At 43.8% G+C, this 25651-nt stretch overlaps 1 protein-coding gene and 1 non-coding gene across 2 annotated transcripts in view; both read right to left on the reverse strand.

Moving 5' to 3' along the window:
* Positions 1-25651, reverse strand: part of LOC124616289 (neural-cadherin-like) — a 966400-nt gene that overhangs the window by 880604 nt on the left and 60145 nt on the right. The window lies entirely within an intron of this gene.
* Positions 19609-19692, reverse strand: Trnas-gga. Its single transcript is given in 2 exon segments — positions 19609-19643; positions 19653-19692. It is a non-coding gene; the product is annotated as a tRNA-Ser (tRNA).

Consider the following 25651-nt stretch of genomic DNA (forward strand, 5'->3'; position numbering starts at 1 on the left):
TCGTGGTCGTGCGGTAGCGTTCTCGCTTCCCACGCCCGGGTTCCCGGGTTCGATTCCCGGGCGGGGTCAGGGATTTTCTCTGCCTCGTGATGGCTGGGTGTTGTGTGCTGTCCGTAGGTTAGTTAGGTTTAAGTAGTTCTAAGTTCTAGGGGACTGATGACCATAGATGCTAAGTCCCATAGTGCTCAGAGCCATTTGAACCATTTGAATTGTCTATTACGAGTAGTGCTGTGCAGATGTAATTTGCTCCTGTTTAGAATGTCAGGGAGTTAAATTTCAGCCATCGCCACATTTTGTTCTGTTAAATGTACATCCGCTGACAATGTTCTCTTACTGAGCACTGTGTGTATGTTCCCTTGGGACCTACAATACCTCTCACAGCCAGTGGCTCGTTACTACAGTTTCCTCAATCCTCATAGTTAGTTTACCAGCTGTACACTGTGGATAATCATGAAGGATCTTTAAGAAAAAAATAACTTCTATCATACACATGAAAGTAAACAAAAAAGGATATAAACCTAGTGAGTGGAATGTATTTACAGGTTTATATTTGTAGACAATGGAATTATGGTTTTTCTATTTTTTTTCTTTTTTAAGACGGTATTTAATACATTTTCTTAGGCAATAATTCAGTACAGGGTGCCTGGATGAGTTCGTACAGCTAGAATTTCGAAGTGAAATGGTGGAAAGGAATGCAATAGAAGAGAAATGGTTAGCTTTGAAATACGAAGTGGTGAACGTAGCACAGGAACAAATAGGCAAAAAGAAAACGTCCAGCAGAAATCTTCGAATAACATAGGATATATTAAATTTCACAGATGAAAGAAGAAAATTTGAAAATGAAGCAAATGAAACAGTGAATATAGAAACATGTGCAAAAAGATGAGACTGACAGGAAATGCAAAGTGGCAAAGCAAGAATGGCTAGAGAAGGTATGCAAAGCTGCAGCAACACGGATGATTAAAGGAAAGATAGATGTTGCTTTCGGAAAAGTTAAAATAACCTTTAGAGAAAGTAGAAACAGCTGTATGAACATCAACATTTGAGGTGAAATGCCAGTACCATCAAGTGAATGGTCCACTCCGATGTGTCGAAACATGCCCTGGAATGTGTTATACAGGAAGAATACACCGGATGAAAGACCCTGTCTCAATTTTAACTGCTAATTCGCATTGGAAGTATTTTTTTATGTTGAAATTTGCTAAATTCGTAGCTCACCAAGGGACTGGAGACATGCAAACCCCTACCGTAGCCGTACTAGACTGCATATGCGCAACATGGCTGGCGCATATCCTTGCTTGATGGGCATCGACAAACAAATAAAACGACTCGGCGCAGTCGTAATTTGTAAAGAGCATTTCAGTTTTCGTCGATAGTTTCTCTGGAACAGTTGTCAGGAGTTGCTGTTCACTCAAGTTGGAATCTTATTTAATATCTACAACAATACCAATTCCTTTTGCCGTAGTGTAATACTGATAAGGTTTGATAAGAGGTAAGACTCAATCAATATTCATGTGTTTAACACTCAATGTTAAGAAGTATGCAAACTCGGTCTTGCTTCATAAAATCTGACCGTGAACTGTATAAATTAAAGACTTACGCTACGAAATAAATAAGCGACAAAATGAAACTCCCAGAACTGTGAAAGGAAAACCATCCGAAAGAGTTACTACATAGGGTGGCCATGGATCCCCATTACTGCCGTTAAGAACCAACATGAGCCTACAAATTTAAGTAAATAACACGAACAGCAATTGTTTAGAGACGTTTTCTTGAGATATGTATCATGTGAAGCTGTTCGTGAGAGGCAATGCACCATTACCCATAGAGATCTGCGAGACTGGGCCATCCAGATAGCGACTTGTGGATAACATCGGAAGTTCACTGAGGCTTTTTGCAGATGATGCTGTGGTTCATCAAGAGGTTGTAACAATGGAAAATTGTACTGAAATGCAGGAGGATCTGCAACGAATTGACGCATGGTGCAGGGAATGACAAATTAATCTCAATGTAGACAAGTGTAATGTGCTGCGAATACATAGAAAGAAAGATCCTTTATCATTTAGCTACAATATAGCAGGTCAGCAGCTGGAAGCAGTTAATTCCATAAATTATCTGGGAGTAGGCATTAGGAGTGATTTAAAATGGAATGATCATATAAAGTTGATCGTCGGTAAAGCAGATGCCAGACTGAGATTCATTGGAAGAATCCTAAGGAAATGCAGTACGAAAACAAAGGAAGTAGGTTACAGTACACTTGTTAGCCCACTGCTTGAATATTGCGTACCAGATAGGGTTGATAGAAGAGATAGAGAAGCTCCAACGGAGAGCAGCGCGTTTCGTTAAAGGATCATTTAGTAGTCGCGAAAGCGTTACGGAGATAATAGATAAACTCCAGTGGAAGACTCTGTAGCAGAGACGCTCAGTAGCTCGGTACGGGCTTTTGTTGAAGCTTCGAGAACATACCTTCACCGAGGAGTCAAGCAGTATATTGCTCCCTCCTACGTATATCTCGCGAGGAGACCATGAGGATAAAATCAGAGAGATTAGAGCCCACATAGAGGCATACCGACAATCTTTCTTTCCACGAACAATACGAGACTGGAATAGAAAGGAGAGCCGATAGAGGTACTCAATGTACCCTCCGCCACACACCGTCTGGTGGCTTGCGGAGTATGGATGTAGATGTATATGTAGACTGAGAAGAACATTGTTGATTTGAAGTATTCTGCAAGCTGGTTAAGCAGATTCAAGGAGTCATACAGTATAGGATATCAAGGCGACTAAGTAAGAGTATAGAGGAGGTACTATTAATTCATAGCTGCCATGAAGACAAAGCTTGCTGTTATCCCCATATCTGCTGTGTCTAACTCTGATCAGTAAGATCTCGTGAAAGAATACGCGCGAACAGCACTTTTATCATTTCAAAGCGGAGAAATACAGGATCTGTTGTGCAATCGATTAATGCTATGACACTTTTATGTACAACAATGCTAGTGATCAGTGGGATGGTGTTTCCGCAGCTTTATATCTGTCTTCAGGGACCTCAAGGGATGTTAGGACAAAAAAAAATCAGGGTTGTTCAGGGGCAAAAATCATATAATCGACATATAAAAATCTACAGGAAAGAATAATTTTTAACACTCGATTCAGAACGATTTCTAACCACTTGCAGAAATTATATGTTTTTTTTTTTTTTTTTTTTTTTTTTTTTTTACTCCTGACCTAGAGATAACGTTACCTCTTTCATTCAGGGGGACGACTTAAAGATTAATGATATAATTCAGATTCCACCGATAACAACCAGTATGATTCTCGGTTAAAAAAAAGTTTTCCACCGCGGAAAGTATCTTTGAGGAAATTGTCGGCAGTTTAATTTCCCATAGCTTCGTGTCATTCTAGGTTTATCAAGAGAACAGTATTCTCAACTTTAAGTCATTTCTGTGTTAACAGTTTGCATCGACACATTTTACAAATTGCTTTACGTATGTTCGGTATGCAGTACGATAAGCAGAGCAACGGCCAGGATCGTTTCTTACTCCACCGCGATTCGGTCTAAATAAAACTTATAATTGATGCGCCAGGCCTGAAAGAATTAATTTTTCGGTTGTCTTGTGTATCGTGTAAGGAAAATGTTTGTTTTCATCATTCAAGTTACACTTCGCTTTATTTTGATGACTGTATGGAATAAACAAGGAACTGTTTCATTGATATTAAAATATAAATTATTCAGAATATCATAAGATCTGTGCTACACGTAATAGACAGGAAGAGCTGTACAAACCGCTGTCATAAGCGGTTCTTCGTGCAACAAAAGACGAATAACTTTTAAATACTGCCAGTGCGTCTTAGCAGCTAAACTTTGTCAGTGCATTTCTTCCGTGTATTCTTTCTGGCCAAAAAATTTCAGGATGGGTTTCGACAAGTCAGATTGGAACATTCTCTTGTAAAAAAGAAGAGAAATTTTTAACGTGCATAATATTGAAGGGTTATATAAAAGAGAAAAGCTCGATGACAATATTATGGAAAGAGAAAAGGAAATGGATTAAGATGAGAGAGGGGGGGGGGGGAGGGGGGAGGTGCGATATTGTGTGAAGAATTTGACATAACTCAAAAAGAACTAAGTCGAAATAAGAGGCGAGGAGCAGATGACAGTCATTTAGAATTATTAAGAAACAGCGACAGTTCGCAGGATATTGAGTTAGACGAAATACCGTGAGACTTCCAGAATAATATAATCCGATTAATAACTCGTTGATACAAGATATTCCATTTTTTTTCTTTTTATTGACATTTCATCCCTGTTGTCGCATATCGGCGGTGGGTGGCTACAACGGTACAATATTCCGCTCTCCTGCCAAGTGAATTACAAAATATATAAGGAGAACGAGAAATAACCGTAAGGACTGTCTATTTTAAATTAAAAATCAAAGACAGCCAGCTAAAAATTTTAAAAAGACATCGCAGAACGGTGAAATTCTTCTGATTCTTCTGATAGGAAACACTGAAGCACTGTATTTTCACTTAAAATCCGAACGACCTGCACTGGATGATAAATATTGTGGGAGGAGAGAATATTATCCATGGGGTTGATGGGTGTCAGTAAATAAATAGGAGTCCGTTAGCTAGGAAGATAGGAAGGAGCTGAGGTGGAGAGTGGGGAATACAGACGGTGGGAAAGACAGAGGGTGAGGAGTAGTGGTTATAAGAGGGATTGGGGTGGATGGAGATGGGAGAGAGAAAAGGAGAGAGAAGCCCTGATGTGGAGTGGGATAGGCGGGGAACAGTTAAAGTTGGTAGCAGGGATAAACATAGGGGTGGATCTCATTCTCTGGGAGGAGGAGTAGGCTGAAGTGGCGCTGGGATAAGAGATGCCAGATACTCACAAAGAATTATTTATAGAAGTATGGAACAGACGTAGCGGGGACCTGAAAGTAACGTGGGATTAAGCGTAGCGGTGCTAATCATAGAGGGTAGTCAAGAAAGTGAAACCCATGCTGACAAATTAGATATGCCTAGATTTAGAAAAGGACGAGGTCGATTAGGAAACACAATAGGAAATTCTGAAGTTGCTGTGTACTTAGCCACTGGTACACAGTGATGTCTTCCAGGGGGCGCGCCATTTTAGGCACTCTAACCATGGCGACACATCGAGTTAAAATCTATTGCCGCATAGATGGCACTCACCGTAAGAGACCGATTTCTGTTTTCACTACAACACCTTAAGTGTCAGATTTGAGCTGCATCCTACCGAAACTATGGCCCGGTAGTTTTGCTACACTACATAAATCACGTAGAAAATGGTACGTTTACCGGCACTGTTGCTAGAATTGGTATGTAAGGAAACGTAAATGAATGTGTAAGAGAGAAACTGGAAACCGACGACTTCATTATTTTTTTATTTATTTTTTCGTTTTGCACGTAATTAGAACCGCACATGATTTGTTGTCAGCCGTTGTGTTTTTATAACCTTACAGAAGATAAATTGCATTTTATAAGTAATAAAAAGTACCTGATCCCATAAATTCTGCTCTTTCATGTAACCAAAGCAATTACTGTTCATGCAAGTACGGCTTACAGGCACAAAAATTAAAAAAAATATAAATATTGTTGTTTTGAATTCAATAGAACGTTCAAAAATACGAGTTTCCTATTATTATTGATAAATGCCGGAGTTGCTTATGAATAACAGAAACACGTATTAAACAAGTTCGATGAAGTATTGAAGCGATGTTTGCTATATTTTTGTTTTACGTTTTTTTATTTTATGTTTTTTTGAGGAAACCGCGTTTTCTAGAGCTATATGATACATCTGTATTGTTGTCTTAAATTTTACTACAACATTCCACTGTTTCACATTACGAATCAAAAAGTTTCGAATAAAACAATGACAATTTCAATTTTGCTATAACTATTGTTTGCTTTTAAGTAACAGGAAGGAGAACGACTATGTACAACAAAAATGTTCCATAGCTTACCCGGATCATTATATATCCTCACTGAGTTTCTAGGCAGTTCACAGCTTCCGATTTTTAGGGGAATCTAGTAACACACTGATCGCATACGTAAAGGAAATGGTGGTTATGAGATGACGCCAGATACGTATGCAACACAACTGACGCACAGGTAACACAGATACGACCTTAACTGACCAAAGCTACTAGAAAAACTACCGTAGTCTTCGCTTGGTAATGTCTACGGTAGCCTACAGCTATTTTATAACTTTACGTTAGATTCGTCCCCCGCCAGTGATATCAGCTGCCACAGAGGGTGCTGATATCTGGTGCTACTTTTCGCTTCGTGGATGGAAGACTAGTGGCAGGCCACTCTTGTCACTTCAGTTCCAGTTCACATCCAGCTCAGTTCACGACAAGCTCACATCCGAATGTCTATAGTTCTGCAACTTCTGTCTACATCAGCCGACGCTGTCGTCGTTCGCCAGCTACTTAAGATTATTCGTCAGACAGTTCAACGGCAAGTGTCTAGTGCAGTTACTAGCCAATAACAGTACTGAGTAAATATCAGACGCAGCACCCTTGTGAAACTGTTTTAGATTAGATAGTTTTCAGCCCCGCGGGGTAGCCACGCGGTGTGAGGCGCCTTGCCACGGTTCGCGCGGCTCCCCCTCCCCCCCTCCCCTCCCCAGTCCGTCGGAGGTTGGAGTACTCCCCCGGGCATGGGTGTGTGTGTTGTCCTTGGTGTAAGTTAATTTAAGTTAGATTAAGTGGTGTGTAGGCCTAGGAACCAATGAGCTCAGCAGTTTGGTTCCACAGGAACTTACCACAGATTTAAGATATCCAGATAGTTTTCTTCAAAGTTATAAGTCTGTCAGTGTTTGGGCATTGAATACTGAGCCGTACATTTGCCCAGGCTGAGTCTTATTATTGTAGCTAAACATAATAAATATTTATTATTGTACTAATTTTGTGTTGCTCATCTTATGTATGTTTTATTTAAAGGTCCGTGATTACATAAATCTGCTTAGGGTGTCGACCAGCAGCCTTGTATTACAATTAAGTCTGTGTAGCTGGAAGCTCACTTCCTGCTACCTGTAATATTGGACATCAGAAAGTTGTGATGAATAATTTATCGAGGAATAAATACAGTGAACGAAAGATTATCCACAATTAGTACAAAAATAGACTACAGTTACATGAGTCGAAGGACAAGACCTACTACTACTACTACTACTACTGCTACTACTATTACTACCACCACTATTCAATCAGTCTTCAGTATGTCAGCAATGGTACGACTGTAACACGAATATGCCCTATATTGCCAGATGGCGAGGGAAGGTGGCTGGCGGTTGGGTAAGGCGTGGACATAATCGTAGTAGAAGACGTGCCATTTCGCTGTAGTCAACGATGACAGCTCCATTAGTAACATTTGTAACAGCAATCACTGTCTGTCTGTTGTTTTAACTGCACGTGAATTTCGCTGTGTTCGCCGTGCGTGAGTAGGGCTGGAACATATCGCGCGTATTTGATACTGCACAACTCTCGAAGTAACAGTTCGGTACTACCTGATACATTACGTTATTCGCCAAGTTTGCTCTTCCACACACATTTCATGCCTGACTCAAATTAGTCGTATTCGTAGTACAGTTGGTTTGTCTCAAACAGTGCTTCGTTACTGTCTCGACTTTTTCTGTGTTCGTACGCTGATGCACTTAGCTTGGCGTACTACAGGGAATGTAATGTTACGGCATGGTAACCTGTCGTGACTAAAAATTGTCAAAGGGTAGTGCATTGCTTATTTGCTGGCAGTTAATAACATCAACTTTGACACGATAATTCTGATTATCAAGCATGACAATACCGCATACGACTTTAAAAAATTTTGTTTACTGCGATTGTCATTTAGACTATTCCTCAGTCACGATAAATAAAAAAACTCCGGTGTTATCGCTTATGGTTGTCAATTTTCTTATTTATCTCAGCTGAAGAATACCTGAAACTGGAAACGAAATAAGTAGAACATTTTTAAAGCCGTAAGCGGTATATATCCATGAACCATGGACCTTGCCGACAGGGGCCACTTGCGTGTCTAAACGATACAGATAGCCGTCCTTTAGGGGCAATCCCAACGGAAGGGTATTTGTGAAGATGCCGAACCAACATATGGTTTCTGAAGAGGGGCAGCAGCCATTTAAATAATTACAGGAACAACAGTCTGGATGATAGACTGATCTGGCAGTGTAACATCAGCCAACATGGCCTTGCTGTGCTGGTCCTGCAAGCGGTTGAAAGCAAGAGGAAACAACAGCCGTTATTTTTCCCGAGTACATGCAGCTCTACTGTATGGCTAATAAAGACGAACATCGAAAAAAGTTAAACGAGGGAAATGGAATGTAGTAGAATTAAATGTGGCGATGCTGAGGGTATTAGGTTAGAAAGTGAAACACTAAAAGTAATAGACGAGTTTTACTATTTGGGTGAAAAATAATAGAAGTAGAGAGGGTATGCAGTGGTGTTCAAAACATCAGGACGAAAGTATCTCTTATATTATGTGTCACTGCCAAGTGACATAGCACGATGAATGTTGCAGAAGGAGTATAGTGTTACAATTACGTTAGTTGGAAAGGGTACCATGTTCAAAGATTTGGAGGTCAGTACGTCCATACAACATAACGTATAATCCTCACATACACACACATACACCCACACACACACACACACACACACACACACACACACACACACACACACACACACATACTAACGCCTGGACCACGAAGACGATCATGACTGAAAATTCTCCTGGGCTCATTACGTGTTCACACCTCTCGCCATATGAGGACACGTCCAGCGTTGTTGAAGGTTGTCACTTTGATGGTCCAGGTGTTATGACGTAAGGAGGCACTACGCTGCATGGGCGTACTGGGCTTCAAATCTTTGAATACGATACACTCATCGGTCAACATTATTGCGACACTACTCCTCTATGTGCATCTTTTCAGAAGTAGATTCGGACCTGACTTCATTTTTGTGAATGACAGTGGGAAACAGCATCGAACGGCGCTGGTGGAGGATCTCTCGGAAGGAGAGGATTTTCGGCAAATGGACTGACCTGCCCGTTCACCCCACTTAAATCCCATCGAGTACGTGGGGGGTGTATTGGGGAGGCGTAGTGCAGTGCGGCTACATGCATTGATGACCATCCAGTAGTTGTTAACCACCGTGGTGAAGAATGTGATCTATCTGTTGATCTGAATGCGTATTTCTTTCAGTAACATTCTGTACTATGCTGTGGCAGTTCATTCTATGTACGGTCTAAGTTTCATCGAGCTATCTTACTTGGCAGTGGCACATCATGCGAAAGTTATTTTCATCCTTAAATCTTGCACACTAGTGTGCAACTCAGACTGGCTGCAACAAGAAAATAATTCTTGAAAAAAAAAAGGAGTTTTAACATCTAATATGAAAGTAAATCTCAGGATATCTTTTCTGGAGGTATTTGTTTCAACTGTAGCCTTGTATGAAAGTGAAACATGGATAACAAGAAGTTCAGACAATAAGAGTATAGAAATTATTAAAATGTAGTGCTACAGAAGAATGCTGAATTTTACATTGATAGATCGAATAAATAATGCGAAGATACTTCATCGAAGTGGGAAGAAAAGAAATTTATGGCACAACTTGACTAAAAGAAAGGACTGGTTCAGGCACACGTCCAGAGGTATCACGGAATTGACAATATGGTAATGGAGGGAAATTTGGGACGTAAAAATTGTAGATGGGGACCAAAGGATATGTATACAGTGTACAGGTTCAGATGTATGTTGGTTGCAGTAGTTATTTGGAGATAAAGTGACTTGCGCACAATAGAGTGCACAGCAGTGCCAAACCAGTCTTCACTCTGAAGACCACAACAACAACAAGCGGTATTACATCTACATCTACATCTACATTTATACTCCGCAAGCCACCCAACGGTGTGTGGCGGAGGGCACTTTACGTGCCACTGTCATTACCTCCCTTTTCTGTTCCAGTCGCGTATGGTTCGCAGGAAGAACGACTGTCTGAAAGCCTCCGTGCGCGCTCGAATCTCTCTAATTTTACATTCGTGATCTCCTCGGGAGGTATAAGTAGGGGGGAGCAATATATTCGATACCTCATCCAGAAACGCACCCTCTCGAAACCTGGCGAGCAAGCTACACCGCAATGCAGAGCGCCTCTCTTGCAGAGTCTGCCACTTGAGTTTGCTAAACATCTCCGTAACGCTATCACGGTTACCAAATAACCCTGTGACGTAACGCGCCGCTCTTCTTTAGAACTTCTCTATCTGCTGCCTCAGCCCGATCTGGTACGGATCCCACACTGATGAGCAATACTCAAGTATAGGTCGAACGAGTGTTTTGTAAGCCACCTCCTTTGTTGATGGACTTCATTTTCTAAGGACTCCCAATGAATCTCAACCTGGTACCCGCCTTACCAACAATTAATTTTATATGATCATTCCACTTCAAATCGTTCCGCACGCATACTCCCAGATATTTTACAGAAGTAACTGCTACCAGTGTTTGTTCCGCTATCATATAATCATACAATAAAGGATCCCTCTTTCTATGTATTCGCAATACATTACATTTATCTATGTTAAGGGTCAGTTGCCACTCCCTGCACCAAGTGCCTATCCGCTGCAGATCTTCCTGCATTTCGCTACAATTTTCTAATGTTGCAACTTCTCTGTATACTACAGCATCATCCGCGAAAAGCCGCATGGAACTTCCGACAAGTTGGTCGGAAGCTGGTCTGATATTCCGTAGGCTCTTACTTTGTTTATCAGGCGACAGTGCGGAATTGTATCGAACGCCTTCCGGAAGTCAAGGAAAATAGCATCTACCTGGGAGCCTGTATCTAATATTTTCTGGGTCTCATGAACAAACAAAGCGAGTTGGGTCTCACACGATCGCTGTTTCCGGAATCCATGTTGATTCCTACAGAGTAGATTCTGGGTTTCCAAAAACGACATGATACGCGAGCAAAAAACATGTTCTAAAATTCTACAACAGATCGACGTCAGGTCTATAGGTTTGCGCATCTGCTCGACGACCCTTCTTGAAGACTGGGACTACCTGTGCTCTTTTCCAATCATTTGGAACCTTCCGTTCCTCTAGAGACTTGCGGTACACGGCTGTTAGAAAGGGGGGGGGGCAAGTTCTTTCGCGTACTCACGTGTAGAATCGAATTGGTATCCCGTCAGGCCCAGTGGACTTTCCTCTGTTGAGTGATTCCAGTTGCTTTTCTATTCCTTGGATTCCTTGGACACTTATTTTGATGTCAGCCATTTTTTAGTTTGTGCGAGGATTTAGAGAAGGAACTGCAGTGCGGTCTTCCTCTGTGAAACAGCTATGGATAAAGATGTTTAGTATTTCAGCTTTACGCGTGTCATCCTCTGTTTCAACGCCATCAGCGTCCCGGAGTGTCTGGATACGCTCTTTCGAGCCACTTACTGATTTAACGTAAGACCAGAACTTCCTAGGATTTTCTGTCAAGTCGGTACATAGAATTTTACTTTCGAATCCAATGAACGCTTCACGCATAGCCCTCCTTACGCTAACTTTGACATCGTTTAGCTTCTGTTTGTCTGAGAGGTTTTGGCTGCGTTTAAACTTGCAGTGAAGCTGTCTTTGCTTTCGCAGTAGTTTCCTTTGTTGTTGAACCACAGTGGGTTTTTCCCGTCCCTCACAGCTTTACTCGGCACGTACCTGTCTAAAACGCATTTTACGATTGCCTTGAACTTTTTCCATAAACACTCAACATTATCAGTGTCGGAACAGAAATTTTCGTTTTGATCTGTTAGGTAGTCTGAAATCTGCCTTCTATTACTCTTGCTAAACAGATAAACCTTCCTCCCTTTTTTTATATTCCTATTAACTTCCATATTCAGGGATGCTGCAACAGCCTTATGATCACTGATTCCCTGTTCTGCACTTACAGAGTCGACAAGTTCGGGTCTGTTTGTTATCAGTAGGTCCAAGATGTTTCCTCTACGAGTCGGTTCTCTGTTTAATTGCTCGAGGTAATTTTCGGATAGTGCACTCAGTATAATGTCACTCGATGCTCTGTCCCCACCACCCGTCCTAGACATCTGAGTGTCCCAGTATATATCTGGTAAATTGAAATCTCCACCTAAGACTATAACATGCTGAGAAAATTTATGTGAAATGTATTCCAAATTTTCTCTCAGTTGTTCTGCCACTAATGTTGCTGAGCCGGGAGGTTGGTAAAAGGAGCCAACTATTAACCTAGCTCGGTTGTTGAGTGTAACCTCCACCCATAATAATTCACAGGAACTATCCACTTCTACTTCACTACAGAATAAACTACTACTAATAGCGACAAACACGCCACCACCGGTTGCATGCAATCTATCCTCTCTAAACACCGTCTGTGCCTTTGTAAAAATTTCTCCAGAATTTATCTCTGGCTTCAGCCAGCTTTCTGTACCTATAACTATTTCAGCTTCGGTGCTTTCTATCAGTGCTTGAAGTTCCGGTACTTCACCTATGCAGCTTCGACAGTTTACAATTACAATACCGATTGCTGCTTGGTCCCCGCATGTCCTGACTTTGCCCCACACCCTTTGAGGCTGTTGCCCTTTCTGTACTTGCCCGAGGCCATCTAACCTATAAAACCGCCTAGTCCACGCCACACAACCCCTGCTACCCGTGTAGCCGCTTGCTGCGTGTAGTGGACTCCTGATCTATCCAGCGGAACCCGAAACCCCACCACCCTATGGCGCAAGTCGAGGAATCTGCAGCCCACACGGTCGCAGAACCGTCTCAGCCTCGGATTCAGACCCTCCACTCGGCCATGCTGCAGATGGTGAGCTCTGCTTTCATCCCGCTAGCGAGACTGGCAATCTTCACCAAATCAGATGGCAGTCGGAAGCCAGAGAGGATTTCCTCCGATCCATAGCGACACACATCATTGGTGCCGACATGAGCGACCACCTGCAGATGGGTGCACCCTGTACCCTTCATGGCATCCGGAAGGACCCTTTCCACGTCTGGAATGACTCCCCCCGGTATGCACACGGAGTGCACGTTGGTTTTCTTCCCCTCTCTTGCTGCCATATCCCTAAGGGGCCCCATTATGCGCCTGACGTTGGAGCTCCCAACTACCAGTAAGCCCACCCTCTGCGACCGCCCGGATCTTGCAGACTGAGGGGCAACCTCTGGAACAGGACAAGCAGCCATGTGCGTCCGAAGATCAGTATCAGCCTGAGACAGAGCCTGAAACCGGTTCGTCAGACAAACTGGAGAGGCCTTCCGTTCAGCCCTCCGGAATGTCTTTCGCCCCCTGCCACACCTCGAGACGACCTCCCACTCTACCACAGGTGAGGGTGATCCCTCAATGTGGGCAGTATCCCGGGCAGCCACAGTCGTAGTCCGATCGGGGGATGCGTGGGACGAGCTGGCCGTCCCCGACAAACCCCCATCCGGACCCCCACAGTGATGACCACTGGCAACAGCCTCAAGCTGTGTGACCGAAGCCAACACTGCCTGAAGCTGGAGCGAAGGGATGCCAACCCAGCCTGTAACCGAACACAGCTACCCATGCTAAAAACTGTTGTGCAAAGAACGTCTGAATTAATCTACACAGAGCACAAACAATTCGACACAATATTTAAACGGTTATTAAAATAGAAGATTGCCTAGTAGATGCAGTAACGCTGCTACTTGCGCACTGCTGACACACTGCTCGGCGGCGGAAGGAGACTACGCGATTTTACACTATTCGGGTACTAAAACGCGATGCTACACTCTCAATTACTATAATACGCCCAAAATTTATGAATTAACAATGCAAGTACCAAAAACACGCAAAGAAATTAAGAATTAAACTATGTAACAAATAAGTGAGCTAGGAGTATACGACTTGCTGCTGGCAGCTGCTTATCCAACGGCGGCAGGGAGCACCAGATATAATAACTACATAATGGCTGTGGACCCATTCCGCATCACGCTACTAGTAATTGTGATATTTTGTATAACTGGAGGAGTTAATTCATAAGTTTGTATTTGTAAAAAACATGCTGGACCTATGTAAAGTATGTGATGAAAAGTGCCCAGACACCCCCAAAACATACGTTTTTCATATTAGATGCATTGTGCTTCCATCTACTGCCAGGTACTCCATATCAGCGACCTCAGTAGTCATTAGACTTCGTAAGAGAGCAGAATGGAGCGCTGCGCGGGACTCACGGACTTCCAACGTCGTCATGTGATTGCGTGTCACTTGTGTCATAGTTCTCTACGCCACATTTCCAAACTCCTAAATATCCCTAGGTCAACTGTTTCCGATGTGATAGTGAAATGGAAACAAGAAGGGACACGTACAACACAAAAGCGCACAGCCCGATATCGTCTGTTGACTGACAGAGACAGCCGACAGTTGAAGAGGGTCGTAACGTGTAATAGGCAGAAATCTATCCAGACCATCACATAGGAATTCCAAATTGCATCAGGAACCACTGCAAGTGCTGCGACAGTTAGGCGGCAGGTGAGCAAACGGATTTCATGGTCGAGTGGCTCCTCATTTGCCACATATCATGCCGGTAAATACCAGACGATACCTCGCTTGGTGTAAGGAGCGTAAACATTGGACTATTGAACAGTGGAAATACGTTGTGGGGAGTGGGGAATCACGGTATACAATGTGCGCCACATTGTATACCGTGTGGGTATGGTGAATGCCAGGTGAACGTCATCTGCCAGCGTGTACAGTGCCAAATCGGAGGAGGTGGTGTTATGGTGTGGTCGTGTTTTTCATGGAGGGGGCTTGCACTTCTTGTTGTTTTCCGTGGCACTATCACAGCACAGGCCTATATTGATGTTTTATGACCTTCTTGCTTCCCACTGTTGAAGAGCAATTCGGGGATGGCGATTGCATCTTTCAACACGATCGAGCACCTGTTCATAATGCACGGCCTATGGCGGAGCGCTTACACGACAATAACATCCATGTAATGGACTGGCCTACACAGAGACCTTACCTGAATCCTATAGAATACCTTTGAGATGTTTTGGTACGCCGACTTATTGCCAGGCCTCACCGACCGACATTGATACCGCTCCTCAGTGCAGCGTTCCATGATGGACGCACTGCCATTCCCCAAGAAACCTTTCAGCACCTGATTGAACGTATGCCTGTGAGAGTGGAAGCTGTCATCATGGCTACGGGTGGGCCAAAATACTATATTGAATTCCAGCATTACCGATGGAGGGCCCTACGAACTTGTAAGTCATTTTCAACCAGGTGTCCGGATACTTTTTATCACTTAGTGCATATAATGATAGACCTCCAGAATGCAGTTATGACTCTGCTGCGGAGTACGCATTGCTTCGATTCTTGCTGTGAGATGAAAATTGTTTGGGCGGTACACGAGCTGAGTGTCCTGTCTGTATTTCAGTCGGTAAAAGGAAAAGGTGAGGTCCCGGATTCACATCCCGGTCTGGTATATAGTGTTAAATTATGGAGAAGGTTGCAACGAGGTCGCTCTGTGCTTTTTTTCGGTAGGCGTAGTCAGTGCGTATGTCAGGGTGCACAATAATTACAGTTCAGTATATGATTACTGTTTACTGGACAATTTAGGGTTGTACGCGTTGCTCACTTACAAGGATTATTGGTAAGTATGCATTGGTTCTGGCCGCTGAAAACCCTACGATATGTACGCTGATGATATCTAGTATCAACATATTGAAACAGAATGTAACTGCAGTCCTATGGCATGATTGCTGTGTTAGAAATATCTACAACCTTACTGCTCAGCTTCGAAAGCGTATCAGCCGCGCCATTCATGATTACGGCTAGCAAAGAGCAACGCATAACTAATATTTCACGCATGGTAAATGCCTCTGTAATATATAACATACGCTTCAAATGTAACCATAGTCATTACTCTTACAGCCCCGTCACTAACTCACCCCGAAAGTTCTGAGTCGTGTCCAGACGACAAAAGATCTGCTCACGAAAGCCAGACACTGTAGTTTGACTTCTGAGTTTCACAGCCATTTCCAGTTAGTCGCGGACGATCAACTCATTGCAGTCGTCAACACATCTTGCTCAGGCGTCGGGACGTAATCAGTTAAGAAGCTGCTGAGTTGGAAGAAAAAGACGGTTCGCCACTGACTGTAAACGCCACTATTCTCTAACTATGTGCTCTCAGGTCCTGCTGCACTACGAACGTGCCTCATGCCTTCCTGAGAACAGGTTGGTTTTATTCAGGATTACTAGGCACCATATTATTTCCCACTCTTTTGCTACAAAACCCTATTTTTCAACATAATCTCTGTCGAAAGCGACGGCCTTACGCCACCTTACGGGGAGGTCCTGTATGGCCGCGTTGTACTACTCTAGTGGTCGATGTCGGAGCCAACATCTTGCTACATCATCCACGTGCTGCTTCTTGCGGAGTGCATTCTTGATTGGACCAAGCAGATGGAATTCGGAATGTGCGAGATCGGCCTGTAGGGTGGATAAAGAAGTACAGCCAAATGAAGTTTTCTGAGCTTCTCTCGAATGCGCACACTTGTGTGAGGCTTTGCGTTGTCGTGGAGTAGGAGAAGTTCGTTTGCTTTTTTTTTTTTTTTTTTGAAGACGGTCGAAATGTCTTTGCTGGCTGAGAGTGCGGCTTTGAACTTTCTCTTCGGGTGGGGGTGGGGGGTGGGGGTGGGGGGGGGAGGGAGAGGAGAGGCGGCACTCTATAGATTGCTGTTTTGTTTCCGGTACGAAGTAATGAACCCATGTTTTATTGCTAGTGACGATTTTCGTCAAAAAATTGCCAATATCAGCCTCTTAATGCGCAAACAATTCCACAAAGTGGTTCTTGGTTGCTCTTTATGGTCCTCTGCTGGGTGACTAGAAACCCTGCGGGCAGAGGCCTTTGTACACCCTAACTGGTGGACGGGTGTGTCAACACTCCCAGCATAGACGTCCAGCTGTGCAGCCAGATATCTGAATGTGATCCGTCGATCACCTCGAATGAGTTTCCGTAGGTTCCAACGTTACAGGAGTCACAACTGTGTGCGGCAGGTCTGCCCACGGGAGATCGAACAGGTTTGCGCGACCTTGTTGCGATGATGACAGGTGCCTCGCACAACGGCTCACCGTGCTTTTGTTCACTGCCAGGTCTCTGTAGACATTCTGCAAGCGCCTCGTTTTCCGCCAAAAAAAAACTCTATGACAGCTCTCTGGAGCACACCTCCTTTACAGACGCCATTTTGAAGGCGCCACCCATCGGTATTTCGTAAAAATATAGTGGCTGAAGCGAGAATATTCCAAGACGTCTCACAAAAAATTCTGCACTTTTTCAACCGAAATTGGCCGAGAAAAAAGTGTTGCATTATTATCGAACGCCCCTTGTATTATAAATGAGCTTATAACACTAATCAGGTAAGTCATATTCAGACTCAAACGTATGTATTGAAATCTTCAACAAGATGTATAAAGAAGCTCAGTGTTCGAGAAATGTAACTGCACTGAAGTAGGTAACATTTAAATCACTGGAGTAGACAACAAAAAATCGTTTAACATGAAGGGACAGTAAATCGGACAGTTATAACTCGGCTAACTATAGAACACAAATCACAAGAAATAAAGACACAACATAATGAGCCCAGCTTGACAGATTGTGTCAACTGGTGAACAACAACATTTAGTGTAACTAGGTGTCAGCTTGAATGGCGTCGTGCCTCGGTGAGGATAGTACTTTAGAGCCATCATAATTAATTCAGCTAACGAGTTATCGAAATTCGCGGGCAATCACATGATTAAAATGATGGCTCGTTGGAAACCAGTAGTTGTCCTTAAGCTTACGAGGCTTCAGCATTAACGTGGCGCCTAAATTGCAGCCTCGGGTTGTTTATAGCGAACGCGTTATTCTTTCCAAGTCCAGCTAAAGTGTGAGCACGGATGCTCCTCCTAAGCCCACTGACCCTGAGAAAACTTCTCGACTGACCAAAGTGGCACAATTTACTATGACCAACCCAAATGGGTCTTTGTAGAAAGTTCTGAAGGACCACTCTGGGATATTAGGCTGCCAGGCTCTGGCGACATGTTAGCGCCAGCTTCACCTTGCAGATGTATTCCCGCGTGTGAGGGCAAACTTTTATCCCGCAAGGATTTGGTCCTAAAAAGAGGATCCTCTTGCTAATACTTTGTGATTTATTAATTCCACTGTGCACCGACTCGCAAAAACCGGGAAAAAATACCCCTATAAGCGTGGAACATCGCTCACACATACTCAAAACACACGTATAAATTAAATATTAAAATTTTTATGTTTGAAATTGTTATTTTACGTTTTATATTGATTTTTTAGTCTACCATTTCACATGTGCGTATTCTGTTAACTGAAAATAAGTAACTCATTATTGTCATTGAATCATTGTAGTAATGATAATCTGTAAATAAATGCTAAAAACGTAACGTTTTCTTACACCATGCACATAAAATGAACGAAACTTCTCCAGATAGTATACACGAAAGAGAACAAAATGTAGAACAAAATTCGGCAGGGTTTCAAATTGTCGCGAGTGACCTTCTAAATGTCCCGATTTGCATCACGGGTATTTCAGTAAGTTGGTAGGCCTTTACGAAGAGAATTATTATGTACTAGTAATTGCAGCTTGGTTATACGGTTTCTCAAGTGAGACTGAAGTAGTCTGTTGTCTGAAGTAGTGTTGGAAGGAATTGACACCAGGCTGGCAAGGCTGTCCATAAATCTGTAAGAGTACGAGGGGGCGGAGATCTCTTCTAAACAGCACGTTACAAGGCATCCCAATATGCTCACTAATGTTCCTTTCTGGGGAGTTTGGTAGCCAGCGGAAATGTTTGAACTCAGAAAAGTGTTCCTGGAGCCACTCTGTAGTAATTCTGGACGTGTAAGGTGTTGCATTGTCTTGCTGGAATTGTCCAAGTCCGTCAGATGCACAATGGACATGAAAGCGTGGAGGTGATCAGACACGACGCTTATGTACGTGTCATCTGTCAGAGTCATATCCAGACGTATCAGGGGACCCATATCATTGAAACTACACATGCCCCACACATTACAAAGTCTCCACCAGCTTGAAAAGTCCCCTGCTGACGCAGGGAAGATGGATTCAGGAAGCTTGTTTCCATACCCATACACGTCCATCCGGCCGACCTACCAGGAAACATGTTTCCAGTCATCAACAGACCAATGTCGTTGTTGACGGGACCAGTCGAGGCGTAAAGCTTTGTGTCGTGCAGTCATGAATGGTACACGTTTGGCCCTTCGGCTCCGAAAGCCCATATCCATGTAATTTCGTTCAATGTTTCGCACGCTGACACTTTTTGATGGCTCAGCATTGAAATCTGCAGCAATTTGCGGAAGGGTTGCACTAATTCTGCCACGTTGAACGATTGTCTTCAGTCGTCGTTGGTCCCGTTCTTGCAGGATCTTTTTCCGGCCGCAACGATGTCGGAGATTTGATGTTCTACCGAATTCCTGATATTGGTTCAAATAGTTCAAATGGCTCTGAGCACTATGGGACTCAACTGCTGTGGTCATAAGTCCCCTAGAACTTAGAACTACTTAAACCTAACTAACCTAAGGACATCACACACACCATGCCCGAGGCAGGATTCGAACCTGCGACCGTAGCGGTCGTGCGGTTCCAGACTATAGCGCCTTTAACCGCTCGGCCACCCCGGCCGGCTAATTCCTGATATTCACGGTACACTCGTCAAATGGTCGTACGGGAAAATCCCCACTTCATCGCTACCTCAGAGATACTGTGTCCTGTCGCTCGCGCGCCGTCTATAACATCACGTTCAAACTCATACGTGCCATTGTAACAGCAGTAACCGATATAACAACTGCGCCAGCCACTTGCTCTATTACATAGGCGTTGCCGACCGCATCGCAGTATTCTGCCTGTTTGCATAATTCTGTATTTGAACACGCATGCCTATACATGTTTCTTTGGAGCTTCAGTGCAGAAAGTGCAGGGAATCCAAAGTGGAATGACTGCGGGAAATATATGAAGAAATCAAATAAGAAATAATCCTCGGAAGGACTGATTCAGCATTTAGAAAAGTCGAAGCACCTCCGGTGAAATTAAAGCTAGGGCGGCGACATTAAGAGGGCCAAGGAAATTCTACTATTCAACACAGAACAGAGAGTAGATAGGTGGAAGAAGTACACTGAGGGGAGAGGACTTGTCTTACGACTTGACAGAAGAAGAAACTGGAATCGATAAGAAAGAGACAGGGGATGCAGTAATTTGAATTTAAAAGAGCTCTGGAAGGCTTGAGTTCAAACAAGGCAAAATGGATAGATAGCACTATTCAAGTTGGTGTATAGAATGTGTGAGAATGGTGACACACCATTGGTGACAGAGCAGGGCCGACCGCGGTGGTCTAGCGGTTCTAGGCGCTCAGTCCGGAGCCGAGCGACTGCTACGGTCGCAGGTTCGAATCCTGCCTCGGGCATGGATGTGTGTGATGTCCTTAGGTTAGTTAGGTTTAAGTAGTTCTAAGTTCTAGGGGGCTGATGACCATAGATGTTAAGTCCCATAGTGCTCAGAGCCATTTGAACCATTTGACATAGCAGGTAACTGTGAAAACTGTGGTGTCACCGCCAGACACCACACTTGCTAGGTGGTAGCTTTTAAATCGGCCGCGGTCCGTTAGTATACGTTGGACTCGCGTGTCGCCACTGTCAGTGATTGCAGACCGAGCGCCACCACACGGCAGGTCTAGAGAGACTTCCTAGCACTCGCCCCAGTTGTACAGCCGACTTAGCCAGAGATGGATCACTGACAACTACGCTCTCATTTGCCGAGACGATAGTTAGCGTAGCCTTCAGCTACGTCGTTTGCTACGACCTAGCAAGGCGCCATAGCATTTGATATTGACATTATAACCTGTACCGTCAAGAGCGATGTACACCAATTGTGGATTAAAGTTAAGTATTATATCAACTATGTACTTTATTTGCTACTATTAATTCCCTTAACTGTTCCAGACCTCGCGCCAGTCAGCGTGTAATTAAACGCGTGCATTTCGGCCTCCTCTAGCAACACAGTGTTGGCTCTTCTGCCAACACTTCAAAAACTATAGCACTGTTTACTTAACAGCTCATGCAGCCAAGTTGCTGAGAAGAATATTATACAGGAGAATGGAAAATAAAATCGAACTTTTAGATGATGATCCGTTTGGCCTTAGGAAAGGTAAAGACACCAGTGAGGCAGTACTGACGTTGAACTTGATAATGGAAGCAAAACTGAAGAAAAATCAAGACGCATTCATAGGATTTGTCGACATGGAAAAAGCGTTCGACAATGCCCAATGTTCGAACTCCTGCGGAAAAATAGGAGTAGGCTACATGGGAAGGCGATAATATACAATATTTTCAAGAACCAAGAGAGAAGAATAAGATTGGAAGACGAAGAGCGAACTGCTCTTATTAGCAAGGTTGTAACACAGGATTGTAGTCTTTCACCCCTACTGTTCAATCTGAGCAGTGAATATGCCTTGACGGGAATAAAAGATTGTTCAAGAATGGGTTTAAAATTCTGGGTAAAAGGATATCAGTGACAAGATTTTCTAAAATTGCTATCCTCAGATAAGGTAAACAAAAGTTAGAGAATTTGTTGATTTGATCAGTGTAAATAGTACATATTGAGAGTAAACCGAGCAAAGACGAAAGCAATCAGAAGGATCACAAATAAGAATAGCGAGAAAGTGTACACCCAGCTTCGTGATCACGAAGTAGAGGAAGTTAAGGAATTCTCCTATCTTGGAAGCAGATTAACCCATGACAGAAGACGAAAAGATGGTATTTTCGGCCAAAAACAATCTGCTAGTATCAAATACAGATCTTAATTCGAGGAAGAAACTTCTAAGAATGTGCATTTGGAGCACAGCATTATAAGTTAGTTATGAATGTATCAAAACCGAAACAGAGCAGAATCCAAGCGTTTGAGATGAGGTGCTGCGTAAGGATGTGCAAAATCAGGCGAGTTCTTAAGTAAGGAATGAGTAGGTTTTCCTCATAATAGACAGTGGAAAGGTGTATGAAAAACACTGACAAGAAGAAGGGACTGTGCGATAGGAGATGTGTCAAGTCATAATGGAATAATTTCTATGGTATTAGAGACAGCTCTAGAGGTAACAACTGTAGAGGAAGGCAGAGACTCTTAATATATCCAACAAAGAAAGGAAGTAGGTTCCAGGTGCTACTCTGAGATGAAGAGGTTGGCGCAGCAGAAGAACTCGTAGCGGGCCGCATCAAACCAGCCAGAAGACTGACGACTCAAAAAATCCGAACCAGATTCAACGCAAAATAAAACTTCCCGTGACCGACAGGGATTCGAACCCGCGACTTCTCGGTTTCCAAGCACGCGCCTTGCCACCACACCACCCGACTAGAATATAGGTGGTGAACTGTTTGTGAGCGAGCCCCACTCTCTCGGCCACTTTCAATTATGCTGTGTTAGGAAGCGATATTTGTGCCGAGAACGTTAAACGGAAAACGCCGCAGCTGCAGGAAACCAGTGTTCCGGCACACGCCTTTCCACAAAGAGGTATCTAGAGGTGCCGGATACAATGCGAAGCTGAGCGGAAGCTAATGACAGAACAATGAAGAGGCGTGAAAGTTTGTCTCCGCCTGATAGCCGGAGTAAGAGAAAGTGGGTTGTCCAGATTTGCTTGTCTGCGTGGTGTCTTCCAGTTGGTTTATTGCTCCTGCCTCCTTTCCCCCCACCCCGCCCCCCTTACCTAAATCAAAACAGCGGATATCTAGTTTTCCATTCCCTGTCCTCCCCCTCTTTGTCATGCACTTTCCCATTTGCAAAGCTACATTTTGTAAACTGGTGTACTCTTGTATAGACGTCTGTACCGCAGAGAATATCTCAACAGCTTGATTACCGACCCCCGCACCCCCTTCTGGTGTAGTAATGGGTAGTGTCTACATTAAACTAATTTACTGCAGTGCTCTCTGCAGGTTACTAATGGAATGAGATTGTTTTCCTATGAAGAACGGTTTTCGAAATCTCTTTTTCTGTTTGAGCCGCATCTTCGTGAATGCTACAGCGAACCTCTCCTTTCGTTTTTTCTGTCACTGCATTCTTACTGATTCACTGTCGTCGATCATCCTTCAAACAGTCCCGACTTGGACCCACTCGAAATTTCACAGATGAATAAAACATTGGTGTTGATCAAACTACTTATTTATACGAGAGGTTTTTTTAGTTAATAAGAAAATGTTTTTGGGTTCTCGCTTTCCTCAATATAAAATTCTTCACGTCATTTCATTTTATATCATTTTTAATGCATACATCTAGATATTGCAGATATTTGTTCCACAAGAATTATTGCAGCTGTTTACAATTTGTAACTACTTTACGAAGAACGATATTCGCTGTTTTCTCTGCCCTTTCTTCATAATGGATGACCATCTTAAAATGGTTCAAATGGCTCTGAGCACTATGGAACTCAACTGCTGAGGTCATTAGTCCCCTAGAACTTAGAACTAGTTAAACCTAACTAACCTAAGGACATCACAAACATCCATGCCCGAGGCAGGATTCGAACCTGCGACCGTAGCGGTCTTGCGGTTCCAGACTGCAGCGCCTTTAACCGCACGGCCACTTCGGCCGGCGATGACCATCTTACGCTTATAAAAACAAGGTTATCATAAATAAATGACTTTTCTTTAGGTGTTATTCGTGCACGTCATATTCAAGTAGAAAATTATTTTGTGCGCAATTATACTGGTCTCCAAAATTAAAGCAACAAACGGAAATTTTGCAAGGTTGTTTTTATTTTGGTTCAAATGACTGTGAGCACTATGGGACTTAACAGCGGAGGTCATCAGTCCCCTAGAACTTAGAACAACTTAAACCTAACTAACCTAAGGACATCACACACATCCATGCCCGAGGCAGGATTCGAGCCTGCGACCGTAGCGGTCGCGCGGTTCCAGACTGAAGCGCCTAGAACCGCTCGCCCAATCCGGCCGGCTGCTTTCATTTTGCCACATAACAGTTCAAACACGTGATCGTAAAGTAGAAACAATGCCAAGAATACAGAACGTAAACAACTGCAACAGCCATTACGGTAGACTAAAAAGTTCTCCGTTTTCTCCAACTTATCGGATTTACATACACATTCTGACACCTGGTTAATGCGCTCAGTATGAGGTGTGACCACCTCTGGCACCAATACAGGCCTGACAACGACGGAACATGCTGTGAACGATGTCATCAGTCTCATGTAGGGGCAATAACACCTATTCTTCCTGCAGAGCTGTTCGCAATCCTTGGAAAGTTGTTCGTGGGTGGTGACGTGATCCGCATGCTTGCAATATTTTCAGTTTCCAAGAAAACATCAATCAGCCGTGCTCTAAGAGGTCGAGTATTATCGCCCATCAATAAGAAATCTAAGCCAACAGCACCTCGCAACAACCGCATATGAGGTCCCAAGGTCTCGTCACGATGCGTGATAGCAGTTAAACCTTGCCGATTCACCCGTACAGTTTCATGAAGAGGTATTCGATTGGTCATGACAATCGCTGCCCACACGATTAAGGATCCTTCTCGGTATCGGTCTCTTTCCACAATGTTTGGGCCCCGAAATCGTGTTACACGTTCCCTCCGTATGCGAATCCGTCGAGATTCACTCTCCAGACCACATCGGGACTCATCTGTGATAAGAACATCGGCCCACTGTTCAACCGTCCAGGTGACCTGTTGGCGACTCCGTATTAAGGTGGTACTGTCACGCCCTTACAGCCATATAATAGTAGTGTCTCTCTGATGTCAAACGTGATCATCAGTGCCCTGGTCTTCGGGATACAGTTTCAATTTCAATAAACTGTCGCCACATCCGAGAACAACATCATGATTCACGGTTAGGCTTCGGGCCACATCACTTTGCGACTGTGCTGCGTCCAATCTTCCTATGGCCCTCCACCGCATCTTCTCTGTGCTATTCTGCACCGTCTGTGACAACATATGCAGCGATTGTGGATGTGGGGTTACACCGCAACACTACCACGTTTGATAGGTGCCCCGCCGTCATCGTTGGCATGGTTGCCTGTTGATAGGAATGGCATCTTCCGTGCAGAACACGATCGTACGGACATCTATCGACAATTTTTATGAGTATATCCTGAATTAGATACAGGCTCAAATGGTTCAAATGGCTCTGAGCACTATGGGACTTAACCGCTGAGGTCATCAGTCCCGCCGGCCGCGGTGGTCTAGCGGTTCTAGGCGCGCAGTCCGGAACCGCGCGACTGCTACGGTCGCAGGTTCGACTCCTGCCTCGGACATGGATGTGTGTGATGTCCTTAGGTTAGTTAGGTTTAAGTAGTTCTAAGTTCTAGGGGACTGATGACCACAGATGTTAAGTCCCATAGTGCTCAGAACCATTTGAACCATTTTTTTTTTCATCAGTCCCCTAGAACTTAGAACTACTTAAACCTAACTAACCTAAGGACACCACACACATCCATGCCCGAGGCAGGATTCGAACCTGCGACCGTAGCTGTCGCACGGTTCCAGACTGTAGCGCCTAGAACCGCTCGCCCAATTCGGCCGGCAATTAGATACAGGATGTGGAAATAGCGGTTTGGTCACTAGAGTATTTTCTGCCCTGCAGTATGC

This window comes from Schistocerca americana, chromosome 5 (assembly GCF_021461395.2).
Source record: "Schistocerca americana isolate TAMUIC-IGC-003095 chromosome 5, iqSchAmer2.1, whole genome shotgun sequence".
Classification (NCBI taxonomy): domain Eukaryota; kingdom Metazoa; phylum Arthropoda; class Insecta; order Orthoptera; family Acrididae; genus Schistocerca; species Schistocerca americana.